Raw genomic sequence first — 13,287 nt, forward strand, 5'->3', positions numbered from 1 at the left:
ATTTGTTAGTTCTGCCGGTGGGCAAAACCGACTACTGGCACACTTTTGCTGTATCCATCGTTTTGGCAATATCCATCTAATGGGCTCTGGGATATGCGGATGCTTGAGTTGCTCCCGGACGATGCAATCGATAAACAATCGTTCGACAGGCAGCTAATGCTGCTACCTGGGACTACGCTCCACCCGATTGCTCACTGCCGATCGAATTCTGTGTCTTACGCTACTTTCCCACACTCCATCAGCGTAATCGGTTGTGATAATCATACCACGTGGTTTTGCCAGAATGCCCCACCCTGATCCGTCACACCTGATTCTCCTTCGCCTTCTGCACTGCATTAAAATATCCATTTTTCATCTGACAACGTTTTCCGTCCACGGTTTCATCGATGGGCCATCCCATAGACAATAAAGCGAGAGCAAGACAGCACAAGATTAGTGGAAATATATTGCACGTCTGAACCGAAACCGTTCGCTCAACATGACGGCGATGAAATGCACTGTTTCACTGTCTTGTGAAAGTACAGCAACCGAGGCACAGTGCCGTCGTCAGGACAGAGTGGCCACGGAGTGACGAAAGCTATCCTGCGTGATGTTGATCTACGGCTTTTTATCTGTCTGTTTGTCCTCGGGCATTTCCACACGATCGCTTCACGTACCTTTTTGTCTTGTAGCGATTGTTTATCTTATCCAGATACTCTTCAACTTTACCTTACCGTCCACAGCCAAACCACTTGCTTCTCCAAAAATAACTATCAATTCGCCAATCGCCAAGAAACAGCCCAGAGCAGAGCCCCGGAACGTTGGGGTTTGAGAATCGTTTTGTTAACTTTGAAAAGAATAACATTTTCTTAACCCGGCATCCACCAAGAAGGGCACATCTGAAAAGTGAACTCCAACTCCCTGACAGGGAGATGGAGGTGATGGTGGGCAGAATGAGAACAAAACCATCGTTTGGGCTTATGATGCAAGTCACCATCTGGTCATTTAGCATAATGCTTTAATACATCTCTCACTGTATTTTTTTCCACACGACCCTTGTGATGACGTTCGTATCGTTCCGTTCAAGTTGCTCGTTGCGATCTTTCTATTCATTGCTTTAACCTTTCCCTTCGCATGATGAGCCTATCGATGTTGGGGAATGTTTCTGTAACGATGAAATTCTGTTTTCGAATATTTTTTCTTTTTCATTGAACCTTCACTTTTCATGCGTTGTGGACGGGTTTTCACAAAGGTAGGAGGAATTGTTGTTCTATTCGAGCACTTCAATGTGATCTAAATATTTGTTTTCTATTATTTCTACATTTCCTTTCCATCGTTCAGCCACGATTGATAGCTCGTGTTATTTTTGATGGGAGTTCGCTATCAAAATTCAGGTAAATGCAAAAAGCATAAGAGCATTTTATTCCTCAACAGATTTACTCGAATCTCCCACTTCCCAATTACGTCAAGCACATCATTGTGAATCTTGATAAAAATGAATCCATCACTCTATTTCCATCCAAGTTCAAATCATGACTTTTTTTTGTAAACCATTCACTCACATCTGTCTCGTTTATAAACAATTGTGTGAAAACCACCCACCTCATACACTGGGTGGAAAACTCAGATCACACCCCCACGGGTGGATGTGGGTCAAATGGGTATTAAAATTAAACTCACCGGATTTTGGCTAGTCAGACAAAAAATATGCACACACACACTGCAACTTCATCACCGACTTCATCCGAAGGTGGTGGCGGGAAAACCATTGGCTGCAGCTCCTGGTGATGGTATCAGATTACAGAACAAAAATCACACAACAATAAATTCGTTTCATTCTCCCCGAAAAAAAAGACGATCACACCCCTCACCGACCGACCCGATACCCGACTGCATCTGCACCAACCCAAAACATCCCGCCCATGGTGCTGGTCAACAATATTTTGTAAAACTTTCAAACAGAGACACACTACTTGACGCCACCACCAGCGTCGTCACCACCGTGAGCATTTTGCTGACACCCGTGGTTTGCCACCGGTGTGGGACGGTAATGGCCATCACGCACACCATCCCTTTCCCGAATGCATTGCATTTGAATGCAACGCTCTAAGCACCCGCGAGATCACATGGCGATCGCGCTCGTCACCCGATGGCCGATGGTGTCACGCATAAAATGTTGCACCGGGAGTAGCTTTTAAATGGGAAATGCTCGAGCAAATAACTGTAGCAAAAAAAAAACATAATACACCAAATGCTTAAAAAAAAACACCACGACATGACAGACGAGCATAAAACATTTCATCCACAATCGGTGGGCTCGGTTTCACACGAATGTACCATAAAAAATATCCATTCCTGAGTGCGGGATATGAAATGATTTAGAAAAATGCAACTCCACCGCAATAACACACACACACACGCACACACATTTTAATCCACCTAGTACGGGGGCGTTGGGAATCCACTAGCTGACAACCAAAAAAACAAAAGTGCAACAAAAAAAAACAACGAAATGCAATCTAATAACAATATTGCAATCTATTGCAGCCACCTATCTGGGTGCCATGATTTTAACATTGTATATTCATGCTTCAAATGGCCATTTCTCTTTACAAAACTGTTCCGCTCAGTATAATTTATAAACACATTTCCAATTTTCATCTAGCGGACCAGGTGAGGGTTGGAAACAAAAACTTTCTCCTCTAAACATGCATTGCCAGAAACTATTTCCAGTGCATCCATTTTCCCGACCATTTTCTTTCTCTGTAAACAATCCAAACTAGTTGGATAACAGTGCAGTGCACTTGCATCGTTGCACCAAAACGGGGTTGTATGTGTGTTTTATTTTGTTGTTAAATTGTTGCTAAAATCGCATTAAATACTCAGGTCACTACTGTATTCACCGACGGATATGCATATGCATAGTTCGATGGGATTAGCAGTGCGCCATGATTGTTTGTATCCATATTTTACTCAAATGGTTTCTACAATGTTTGATCATGATAGTGAAATAACACCCGAACTCATCTTTCCAGCAAATAAACTATAAATAAAATATCGTTTTAATGATTTACGTGTGCATACATTTTTTCCTATCATTTGCATTGAGTGCTCTTAATTCAGGAGGGAGGGATTTTAGTTTTTCTTACACATATGAAAAAAGCTTTAAAATACATGTAGTATATGTGTATGATACGAAAATTATCATAAAAAATATTGCACAAATAACACAATGTTTCTTCCTTTTGGCTACAAAAACTAAAGAAAAACGTCAAGATTTTATTAGTACCTCTGAATGATAATGCATTATACTTTTATCTATTAACCAAAACCAGATGCCAGTTGTATGATGCAAGCGTAGCACATACCAACACTAGAAAGAAAAATGCGTCCACTTGAACCGGGAAACAGCAGACCTTACAATCATTTCCCTGGGTCGTGCGTTTATAGGGATCGTTTGGATCTATTTTTTGCTTTATCGCCGCATGTGAGAGGATTTTTAAACATCGTTTTCTTTCTCCCTTCCCCAACAAAACACCATTGTCTCTAGTGTATTGGCCGCTAGCCGCGTGCGAGAGGGTACGTTTTTGGGGGGAGAAAAACTAAAACCATACACATTCAGTCCGTGCCCGGTGTATGGGCATCGAGACCGGATGAATGAAATGAGCCAACGTCGTCTTGCCGGTGAACGAAAATAGAACCATCTATAAGCATCGGTCCCCGTTGGCGTTGCATTGCTGCTTCCATGCTAACAAAGGGACACATGCATGCATTTGACAATGTTTTGTTTCAGTCACTTCCAACCAGCGAAACACTTCCCGGCCAAGCTTACATGATCGACGAGCCGGATTACCGATCTACCAACTATTTTTTACGATGTGTTACACCTTTCGATGGAGCAGTTAGAAAGACATTGCATCGATTCGAGCTGGATCTAAAAAAAAAGTCTTCACACAAATGAAAAACCGACCAAACATGTGTGGAATTGATTTATACCATGGATTAAACCAGACGTCAGTTAGGTTAAACTGCACAGATGCATATGAAATATCAACAACTTTAACCTAAGCAATTTTAAAGGAATGCCCCCTACGCCCTGCGGGTCAACTTCAAACATGCAACAATGTGTAGGACGATATTTTCGACGAGCAAACTGAAATCCCGAATCAATTGAGCAGTTTTGCTTCAGATGCTATGCCCTTCCATAACCGTACCTCAAATCGAACGTTCCCAGTTTTAGGACCGCTCATAAAAAGTCGATAAACGAGTGCAATTTGTAAGCAGCTTGTAAGACCATGTCGTTACGGTTTAAATTATTCCATACCATGTTACCGTATTTACAGCGGATTTTGGGGGGGAGGGGGAGATTTTCAACTCCGACTCCTCAAGCACACGCATAATTAATTAACACTAAGAACCACTATGTAATCTCCATTACACAAACCATCCGCAGGGTAGGATCGTTTAGCGAATGAGTATGGCGGTTTTATCACCCCAAAAACCATTTATCAAACACAGTTTCGATTATCTCGACAAGGATCAGCTTCCCATCTAGCGACGGACCGAAGTTTTATGTCCGGTTTTGTTTTGTTTCATCATGCTGATGATGATGGTGGTGGTGGGTGGTGTGCGATAAAAATATCAGTACTTCTATCGCGTGCCCACGAGACCAAACAATTGGATTATGTTACGAACAATCAATCACCACTGCGAGGACCGAAATGTTCCGAATGGTCGCGACTTTTGTTTTTCATCCGTAGCTCAGGTCGGTCTATTTCAGGTCTCGAGGATTCGAGACTTACCAGACTGCTCACATGTTAAACCGTTTCAACCTGCCTGTACCACTTACCATTGTTGCTAGGCATTATTAAAGGCGGATGGCAATCTCTAAAGGCAGATAACCGAAACAGCGAAAGCTGAGCTACTTCAAAGAGCTGTTGCATCCTGGCAAAAGGCCTGTAACTACCTGCTGTACTCTTTGAAGCATCTCTTCTACGGTATCTTGGCGACTCAAAACATTAACCAACGAAGAAAACTGCTGCTTTCTATCAGCGGCCGTACCTCTGAGTTTCATCGCCCCCGGGCTAGATTCCGAACTCGGTTCGTTATCCAAATATCGTTAATCGTTCGGCTATATTACTTTCATTTGTACGCCACTACCGCATACCACCTCGAAAACTGCTCCACACTGTTGCTGCCACACCCGATCTCCCGAGGGATTATTTATATTTCACTAACGATCGGAATCTCCTGACCGATATGGGGTGAATCACAACCTACACCGTCGGTCCACCGTCGTATGGTTTGTGTTTAGCAAGAAATTAAGTCAACGAAAGTGGACAGACAAACGCTGGAAATGGTTGGTAACGTCCTCCAGACCACCACCGTAACACATCGTGGACTATGATGATCAAATAGCCGCCACCGTAGAGAAAACGATTTCAGATTGAAATATTCATTGATAGTCGACCCTACTAGACACCCCATCTCCAAAAAGACTCCAACAGTAAGAAGTGGATTTCGTAATTTGATAAATGATTGGCCAGTCTCCGGACCCGAACAACGTCCCGCATCTTACGCTCCCTTTTCAAAAGGTCTGTCCTGTCGGCCACCGACGGATGACGGATTAAGCGCTAAAACATTCTCCAGGAATCCGAACCGGAACGATGGTTACCTTTAGGTTTGGCCGTATCAAACAAACGAACCGGCCTCAGATGCGGTTCATTAGTGTTATTTTGACGTGTATCGTTTCAGCGCGTGATTAATAAATAGAGCGGCCGTATACCTTCATGCTGAAAACGGAGCACATCGTCAACCTGGTCAACACGCGGTTCACGCTCAATTTCATCCTATCGGCCCCGAGGACACTACGAGGTGCTTGACATGTGTCGCCGTTCACAGGGTGACACGAAATCTGTCATCCGTGTATAACCATCGATTGCTGCAACGTTCCGACGGTTTATAGTGCCCCATCGTTTGTTATCGTGACGGAGGTCTTAATGTGGGGCCTCGAGGCCAGTACAGCCCTTGGTTAACAATTTAATGCCACATTTAGCCGCGCGATGCTCGGGGCAACCTTTTGTACAAGGATCGTTCGCACTTGCTTTTGCCATTGATGGTGAACGATGGTGATGCATTTTTCATTCGATTAAAGCTACTCCCCCATCTTAACGCTTCAATGCAATTGTACGCCAAAAGCACCATACATCAATAAATTCCTTGTGATTTTACACTATTCTATGTAGAAGATAGTTACAATTCTGTTAAGGAATGAATTATTAAAGATTTACAAACTAAAACAGGTCAATGTCAACAGGTCAACAGGTTGCAAGAAGTAATTAGCATTTTTTACGTAACTTGAAGGAATAAACTATTTTAAAACTAATATTTTTTGTCAAATATTACAAGTTTCTTCCCAAAAGAAACTGTGTACATTTAAGGTTGATTTGGATATAAAAACCACTTTCAAATGCTTGTGTTAATTATATTTTTTTAAATAAACTCAACATAAAAAACGCCAGTGGACAATGTCAACAATACCTATTCAGACAAGCAAAAAAGTAACAAACTAGCTGAACATTGCAGTAACTACATTTTAGTACAGGTAAATCATTGCGTTACGATCAAATTAAACCGTTGTTGAATTGAGCTTAGTGTTGCAAGCTCAAACCAAGAGACCACAATTGTAGCTCCATGAGAAGCTCCAAATCTCGTTCATCAACCAAGGGAAATGACTCAGTGTTAATGCTCAAGGACATGACTACCTACCGCTACCCCGCTCCTTCATCGTTTGTCTGAAGCTACTCTTTTGGAGCTACAATTTGGGGTAGGTTCTTGGATATCAACACTACTAGCCCATCATCCACAGTACGACGAAATTCTGCCGACGGAAGGCTTAAGCCATCGGTTAGTCAGATAGCGTTATGAATGGCTTTCATCCATCGCATGAACATTCTCCCTATGGCTCATACTCATGCGTACTTCTAGGCTACTCAATGGTGAAAAGCTTGAATAAATTGATGATACGGAGAAATGATTAACAAGTATAAGCTTCAACCTTCTTTACACTTTGATAAGAAGCATAATTTTTCCAGACGCATTGGTATAATTAACCCATACAACATTCACTAGATTGTGTGCACTCAAGTTAGTCTCTGATTGCAAATGAGCACCATTTGCCGTTTTCTGTTCAATTTTTCATCCCTCTTAGACTCTTACATACATAGCATTCGAATAAATTTCCTAATTGACCTTTTAATAGGTTTCATACACTTTAGTCACACAGCATGAAAATCTATGCTATTTTAAACACTCCACGCAAAACCGTTCTTATTAGCAATATTTTTTTTTGTAGAAATTAGTTTGTAAATTGTTCACTTGTTGAGAATCGTCGCTCCAAAACATATCGGTTGTCATTTGGAGTGTTTCATGTCGCCATCAAGCATATGATTTGAGTTTCCGCAAAACTCAAGTTGTTTACCCAGAATCTACCAACCCCTATCCCAGCGGTAGTGGGAGAATATCATTAGAGTTAGATAACTGCTACTTCTGCTTGTGCTATGTGTAGCCGCAGACAAATTGCAAAATCCCACGTGCAATTTGTGGCCCCCCGGAGAATCGACTTTTTCGTAATGTGTTCGCATGCACACAGAACGCCGGTGCCTCGAAACTCTCAACGGTACACAGAGGCTCTGTGTAAAAAAAAGCGCTGCAAACTTTTTGCTTGTTTTAAATCCTTCCTTGCGGAGCAAAATGATAAATTACTCATCCCTCCCATCGATGTACACACCATGCGAGATAATCTCTCTTCGGTCGTTTTGTCACATTTGTGCATAAACCACTTGTGCACGTCACAGCCCCCGTCACCATGCGATGCCCAAGTAAAACGTTGCCAATACGAGCTGCCTTCAGGACGAGTGTCATCCTTTCAGCGACTGAATTGCGTTGCGTTTCATTTAATTATTCACGGGAAAAAAGTCTAATTGAAGTTAATTTATGCGCCAGGCGGCCTCTTCCGCGAGGCTCACACGCACACACACACACCCATCACTTGACGCACACGCGATCACACGGAAGCGCGCATCGTGGAATGGGAATGGAAAAGAAATTAAACTTTTTTAAATTAAATTTAAACAGACATCGCAATCGGATGCCAACTTTGACGCTGCCTCTAGCGCATTCGCAACATGTCACACCCTGTGCCCCTTCTTCTCCACCTTGACAGCCAATTTCGAAATTGTCCAAAAGGATTTTGTTCGATTAAAAATTGTGTCTTCCTCGGCTCAACAGCACTCGTCCTCATACGTGTCAGGTTGACTGTTTTTTTTTCTACGTTGATTTCGGGTACAACTTCACTACGCAGCACAGTGGTTTCCTTTTCGAATTTGTTTTATCGATTGAATACAAATTCTCCAAAAACATCCACCGGCCAAACTGTCCGAATAAATTGACAAACGTGATTTTTCCGATTTAGTCAATTATAAATTCAAACAGCATCCGCACAAGTCCGGCACGCGTCCGCTTACAGTTTGTTACAGCAGTTTACCCGTTTTGGAAGGACGGTTTTTTTTATTTGTGGTGTGCCTGCCCGAAGGCAGTACTGCAGATAGGCATTTGTACTTTTTAGATTCATTTTTTTGAAGCTCATACTGATTGTAAGTGTATTGTAGTTTTAATAATTTTAACATACCAAGCTCTTGATAAATAAATTAATACAATATTTCTTTTTTATTTTCAAATGGAAATATTTTGAAAAACAAAATTTAAAAAAAAAACATTAAACTAAAAAGGATTTTTCATTTTGCGGGAATTGTGGAAAATAGCAAGCAAATTGTTTCTTCAATGACGTAAACCTTCAGCTATGATAAAACGTAGGTACTGTGTCCTGTAAATTAAAAGGTCTTGGGTCAAAGTTCATTCTGCCTCTTCGTTCATTATAGTCCTCATCATGCGTAATGGATAACCGTCCACAAGGAAAAAGCCTGAACATGAAAGTAGTACATCAACACTACATTATCGGACGAAAGATAGACAGACCGGGCCAACCGTGCTCACCTATGTTGGTTGCGTTCGTCCATCATACATAAGACCACGCTCTTGGTATGTGCGGTTGCATGCTATACCTTGTCAAAAAACACCGCAGGCCCGATCCGATACCACAGTGTCACATTATCAATTAAAATTCCACCAGCAAGACATCCCGCTACTCGTCAGTTTTCCACTCAACCGGTAGCTGAGCTTTACGGCCAAGTTCAGACAAGGTCAAATCGGGATCCAACATCGAGAAGCGACCCTGTTGGGTTACCTACCTGATTTTACTATCGAAAAGAAAAGCAAAAAAAATGGTACACCGTACAACCCCTTGCAAAAGCGTAGTGCCCAGCCACAGGGCGACGCGTAGGATAATCACGATTTGCTTTTATAAGCAACTTTTCCATTTTTCTGCTTGTTTTACCTTTAATTCAAGCATAAGATACACGTGGGTTATATGCCACCGCAAGCAACTTCGGTAGAATTTATTTATTTTTTTAAATAAAGGCTTGAGAACGAAACTGTTCAAACAAGCCGCCCGAAACTGGTGTGCAAGAAGAAAGACCCCCGGTTTTTTTGCCACAGTTTCACAAATTGCTTTAAGCAGTACAACTCTTCATGTTCGCCTGTTCAGCAAACCGTTGGAAAATAAATGCTGACGTATTCGCGCGCACGAAGGTGCGCAATCAATCATTTATCGATGAAAAATAAGTATCGTCAAGCATGAACCACGATAAAAATGATAACGGCCAAACGGCGTCGAGTACAGCGAAACGAAGTACGCGGCGAGAAGGAAAAAGTTCAGTTCATAAAAGGCTTTCGCAAAACTTTTTTTTTCCTCACTCTTCACAAACAATCGATCGCACACATGCGAGCAAACACTTTCAGCTGAAAAAAGGAAATGACATGCCGAATATCTCCTTGGAGATAAGCTCTGTCGCGTCCGCTTCACTCGCTTGGTTTCCGCCCGCACGCAACTTACTTCCGGAATCCCTGATACGGGAATAGAAGTTTTGCATTCAGTCAACACCAAACTTCAATCAACGACTATCGTCGTTGAGCTTGATCGTGTGTACCATAGGGTGCAAAAGGTGGAGAAAAGCTTTCTCCAGCAATGAACCACCCTATGCGACCGAATATGCGCTCCGTACGCAACCCATTCACTGTCCCCCGGTACGAATGACAGAAGCTCGGGTGCCCTGAGGAAGATTGATGTATGAACAGCAAAAAGGATTTATCGCCTGCCGAACACGAGAATTATTATCCCACTGAAGGAGACCGGTGTCTCGTTTCTCGTTTTGCTGGCGTGCTGAGGGGGAAGGAAGTAAGACCAGGGTGACACATCGATGGGCTTGTGCATATATGCTTTAGTATAACCACAACAGTTCGCACGCATACCCATTCCGGTATGCTCCTGCTTCTGCTGCTGCCATGACGAACCGGTTCAATATTCACTCCGAAAAGGATATATACTACCATGCGAAGAAAGCCATCCTTCAAACGAACGCGCACGAAGCATTGAGAGTCAAGTGTATTTACTCCTCTTTCAAATCGTGCATTGGCTCACGTTCATGTCCTTCGACGCTCGCCAGATTGGACAACAAAGGCGCCCGGCAAGGGGAACGAAGCCATCTACTGTAGACACAACTATAAACTCTCTTCCCGTTCGACGTATTCCAACCGATGATGGCGGAAGCAGTATCGAATGCTCTTGGCCATGCTGATGCCAGTGCTCACTGACACTGTACAATGCTTGCCTGCGTACGGACAACGAATTCGAATTGATAATCACTCCTGTTCCTGTTCCTGGAACAGCTGGCCGGGCACACACTGGATCTGCCTCGCCTTCGCAGGCTAAACTGTGCAGCTCACATTTCTTGACCGACGTCCCAAGTCCTCTATTCGGTCAGAAATGAAAACAACGATTCATTATCACGCCCAACAACCGTCGAAGCAGAGAATGCGTCTCTGTTCTCTGTGTGGTACCGAACCTAACGGTCCACCGCAGCAACCTGATTCGCCAAAACCAAACGGTTAAAGCTTTTCCTGTAGTTCTGGTTCCTCTTTTTTTCCCTATCGCTCATCGTCGATGATCACGACGATGATGATGATTCTGGTGAGGTTGAGTGCTTACTCAATGCAGCCATGAGAAACTCCTCCAGGGTACATTTCGGTTAGTCGTTTCACTACGTTCCAGCAGCAGCTTTTCGGTGCAGCTCGAACATGCATCGTCAGAAATTTTGGGACTGACCAGAACCCAAAGCCCCAAGAGTAAAATTTCGACTTCACCAACATCGAATCAACTGCGAATGAGTGTTGTATCGTAGTGCCGAGTAATCCCGGCTTCTAGCTACCTTTTGAGCGAAATGATACACTTTTCTAATTTCGAATTCCTCATATGCTCGTCGCACCGGCACGGCAACTGTTCCATTTAACGAAATTTTCTCCAATCGGTTCTTTGACGCCCTGCAGCAGAACGCAGTACAGCCCGATTGACGAGATCGGTTTGCAAAAACATGGAAAAAACACACATGAAATATCCTCAATGGGTTGAAGCTGGTAGATTGTTTCGTGTTTCTATCCGAAACGGCTTCCATGAACAACCATGGACATGAGCCTTGATTTACGCGCTCGTCTAAATCGTTGGATGATGTTACGAAGAAATGGTTGGAAAAAGTTTCATATTGAAGTAACATAACACAGTACGCACACGGTTTCTGGTACTGAAACCAAACAATCCTCTCCAGAGCTTGTGTAAGCAACTCCGAAAGGAATTCTAGCCACTCGCTTGACATTCAACCAAAGGCCAGTTTAGTACGTCCAGGTTTTTCTGATTGTACTGTAATCTGCTAGCGTGTTGCATTTGCCTTGATGTACCTGTCTCATCTTACGCGTTGGTCAAACCGTTCCTGAACAAACGGGTACGTGCCAAAACGAGAAATGCAACGGGGAAAAGCAATTTCAACCAAGAAGCGAAAAAGTATTATGGAGCATTGCACATGGAAACACGTTTGGCACGCGTATATCGTTATGACTAATTGCATTTCTGCCCGAAACGGAACGAACCAGCCGGTCCAAACGGGCCGGTTTTTACTGCCGTGAAGTGTCTGCACACCACTTCAGCGCCATCCATACATATATTAATTGCATCCGAGTCAAACAACTTCGCCAGTTACACCACCCGAACCGGTTTCTGTCAGTTCACGTGTTCCCATTGACTTCCACCATCTCCATGAAGGTAGTTAGTGGATATCTTGATTTGTACGGGTAGCGTGTGCCCGATTTTCGGACTGATGCTGCTGCTGTTGCTGACTGCAGAGGAACTGCCAAGAATCATCACCACCAAACCACCTTTCCTTTCGAACCAACTGGCCAACCATCGCTCGACGGCCACTTTGACACGTGTCAATCAAAATGGTAACCGGCGCTACGGCGGTAGATGAAGCTACTTGTTGCGTCCCCCACTAAGTTTTGCACAATGTCTTGCAAAACGGACGTTACAAGCAGGGTGTAGTAAATGAAATTATTTAATATTTTCAAGTGCTTGAGCATGACGCTTTAGCGAACAGCGACCAAAGTTCCCCAAGTGCCACTGTGATTGACTGGTAGAGTGTTCGAAACAGTAACAATTAAGTTTAACACAAATTAATGAACTCGAAACATTCCGTCCAATTTTAATCTGCCAGATAAAGGATCCATCTCTCAGGGGTACCGTTTTTCCAAGAACGAATTAAAAACCCATTAGCTCCATTAGTTGTCTGAAGTTGCATCTATTTATTATTTACAATTTAGAACCTTAGAATGAACAGAACTTTACATCCGCGCTCATATAATTTCGAATCATGTTGGTTAATCTGCAACCAGCAGTATTAATTATGGTGTAATCTGGCTAGATAGCATTGAATTGAAGTACTCGATACTAGCCGGGAAAACTAAATCATGAAATTTTTCCGAATGTTGGAATGAGCGTTAATTTGTTTAACAAAATGGTTTCCGGATTATAACTGCATCTTAAACTACGAATGATGCCAATAATTTCACACCACCGCTCCACACCATTCCCTCAGCACGGTAATGGTGCAAATAATCGCTTTGCACCGGTAGAACAAATCCCTGCAACACATTTTATCTCCATAGTACAGGCCCCATCTACGGCCATTACTTTTATGTGCCTTGGCCACTTGAGCTACACCCTAATGCTGACAAAAAGACCAATAATCCCATCAACTCTACAATAGGTGGCAAAGCGTACGATCGATAGAAAAATCACTACGACAA

At 42.9% G+C, this 13,287-nt stretch overlaps 1 protein-coding gene across 4 annotated transcripts in view; it reads left to right on the top strand.

The window, feature by feature from the left end:
- LOC125766629 (hemicentin-1-like) overlaps positions 1–13,287 on the top strand; it is a 167,293-nt gene that overhangs the window by 143,263 nt on the left and 10,743 nt on the right. The gene's annotated exons all lie outside the window — the stretch shown is intronic.

Source organism: Anopheles funestus, chromosome 2RL, assembly GCF_943734845.2.
Source record: "Anopheles funestus chromosome 2RL, idAnoFuneDA-416_04, whole genome shotgun sequence".
In the NCBI taxonomy this organism is placed as follows: Eukaryota; Metazoa; Arthropoda; class Insecta; order Diptera; family Culicidae; genus Anopheles; species Anopheles funestus.